The sequence below is a fragment of the Triticum dicoccoides genome, chromosome 4B, assembly GCF_002162155.2.
Source record: "Triticum dicoccoides isolate Atlit2015 ecotype Zavitan chromosome 4B, WEW_v2.0, whole genome shotgun sequence".
NCBI lineage: Eukaryota > Viridiplantae > Streptophyta > Magnoliopsida > Poales > Poaceae > Triticum > Triticum dicoccoides.
The window spans coordinates 293,929,800-293,932,810 of NC_041387.1; positions in this window are offsets into that span (position 1 = coordinate 293,929,800).

Genomic DNA, 3,011 nt, shown 5'->3' on the forward strand with positions numbered 1-3,011 from the left:
AAAAAAAGAGCGCAAAAAAAAACAAAAGAGCGAAAAAAAATTCCAGAGTGTGCTTTTCCCTTGTTTACGTGCCGCGCCGTGATTTTGTTAGTGTTCTAGGCTCGCGTCTCTAGCACAATCTAGCCTAGGACCAGCACAGTACCGTCGTTGAGCGTTTATTCAACTTTGCATCTCTGAATTGATTATTGCTGACCCTTTTTGCTATCATATTATAAGCCTTCCCAGCTCCAAATACATCTACGTCGTGCGTTTGACTCTCCCTGGTAATCGCTCTATCCAAGCTTTGAGAGTTTTTGACTACAACGGTTGCCGATCACCGCCTGCTGTTGGGTAAGAACTGGTAAGAATTTGAGATTTGCTTGACGGATTTGTGACACCCACCACCACCACTTGTTCGTAGTCTGTAGGATCATATTCTTGTGTGTTTCTATTGCTGCTAACCATGCCAGGATCACAAGCCGACGAGATTGACTGGGAGAATTTATCGAACAAGGAGCTTCATGACAAGTTTCAGCAAATGATGACTGAACAGGTGCAAGATGTGCTGAACAATTTTGAAGAGGCCATGGAGAAGATCACTGGCTTTGAGAAGACGTTCGAAACAAAGCTCGATAACAAGTTTAATGAATTGCTCGCGCATCTTCCACCACCACCACCCGCTGCAGCTAACGCACCTCTCCAACAACAACAACAACAACGACTACCTCCACGTCGCGAAGCAGACCTCCGCCGAGCAAGCCGTGTTCCTCTTGCGTTTGGCCAAACTGTTGGTGCTGCTGTTGATACTTCTGTGGCTCCTGCTGCTGATGCGGAGGAGGATGATTATGTGGGAGACTATGAGGATGAGGTTGATCAAAATCAACACTACGTGCAGCCACCTGTACCACCACCAGCAGGTCGACCTCAGGTATATATTCGTAATGGTAGGCCTGCACCACCACCTCAGGTACGAGATGATGTCCATATTCCTAAACTGAAATTGAATATTCCACCATTTGAGGGTAGATATGTTCCTGATATATATCTTACTTGGGAGTTAGAAACTGAACAACGATTTTTACATGTTTACAATATCCTGAGGAGAGACGAGTTGCTGCTGCTGTTTGTGCTTTCACTAGTTTTGCATGTGTATGGTGGTCTGAACATTGTAGATTGTATCCTATTCCAACTACTTGGGCTGCTTTGAAAACTGCTATGCGTACGCGTTGGGTTCCACCATATTATCAACGTGAATTGCTTCAAAAATTGCAGCGTTTAAGACAAGGAAAAAATTCTGTAGAAGAATATTATCAGGAATTACAAACTGGCATGATTAGATGTGGTATTGTTGAGGAGAATGAAGCTATGCTTGCACGTTTTCTGGGTGGATTAAATAGAGAGATTCAGACCATTCTAGACTATAAGGAGTATACTAATATCACTCGTTTATTCCATCTTGCTTGTAAAGCTGAACGTGAAGTGCAGGATCGACAAGCATTGGGGCGAACTAACTTTTCTGCAGGCCGACCTTCATCATGGACACCACGTGCATCTTCTACTTCAACTGCACCAGCACCTCCATCAGGTGCCACCTCCAGCCGTGATACAAGAAAACAAGCACAACCACCATTATCTGCCAAGAGCGCACCTGCGGGGCCTACACAGCGTTCTTCTTCTTCCATAGCATCAACAGGGCACACAAGTGATATTATTTGTCGTCGTTGTAAGGGAGAAGGTCATTATGCGAGAGAATGCAAATCTCCACGTGTGATGATTGCTACCGCGGATGGTGGATATGAGTCCGCTAGTGACTATGATGAGGAGACATTGGCTCTTATTACACGTGAAGAACATGGTGGAGATGATTCTGATCATGAGACGCAATACATGGCTCCTGAAGACGCTGACAGGTATGAATGTTTTGTTGCTCAACGTGTTTTGAGTGTGCAGGTCACACAAGCTGAGCAAAATCAGAGGCACAAGTTGTTCCATACCAAGGGAGTTGTGAAGGAACGTTCTGTGCGCGTCATAATAGACGGAGGGAGCTGCAACAACTTGGCTAGCATGGAGATGGTGGAGAAGCTTTCTCTCACCACAAGACCACATCCACATCCTTACTACATCCAATGGTTCAACAACAGCGGCAAGGTTAAGGTAACACGTACTGTTCGTGTGCATTTTAGTATCTCTACATATGCTGATTATGTTGATTGTGATGTGGTACCTATGCAAGCATGTTCCTTATTACTTGGTAGACCATGGCAATTTGATAAAAATTCTGTACACCATGGTAGAAACAATCACTATACTCTTGTTCATAAGGATAAAAATATTACTTTGCTTCCTATGACTCCTGATTCCATTTTGAAAGATGATATTAATAGGGCTAATAAAGCAAAACAGGAGACGAATAAGAGTGAAAATCAGATTGTGGCAAAAGAATTTGAGCAACAAATGAAGCCTAATAATAAACCATCTAGTGTTGCTTCTGAAATTAAATTGAAAAGTGCATGTTTATTTGCCACCAAATCTAATATTGATGAGCTAGATTTCAGCAAATCTGTTTGCTATGCTTTTGTGTGCAAAGAGGCATTATTTTCATTCGAGGACGTGCCTTCCTCTTTGCCTCCTGCTGTCACTAACATTTTGCAGGAGTTCGCTGACGTCTTTCCACAAGACGTGCCACCGGGATTACCGCCTATTCGAGGGATTGAGCATCAGATTGACTTAATTCCCGGTGCTTCACTGCCAAACCGTGCACCATACCGTACCAATCCAGAGGATACGAAGGAGATTATGCGCCAAGTACAAGAGCTTCTCGACAAAGGTTATATACGCGAATCCCTTAGTCCTTGTGCTGTTCCTATTATTCTAGTGCCGAAAAAGGATGGTACATCACGTATGTGTGTTGATTGTAGAGGCATTAATAATATTACTATTCGTTATCGTCATCCTATTCCTAGGCTAGATGATATGCTTGATGAATTGAGTGGCTCTACAATATTCTCCAAAGTTGATTTGCGTAGTGGCTA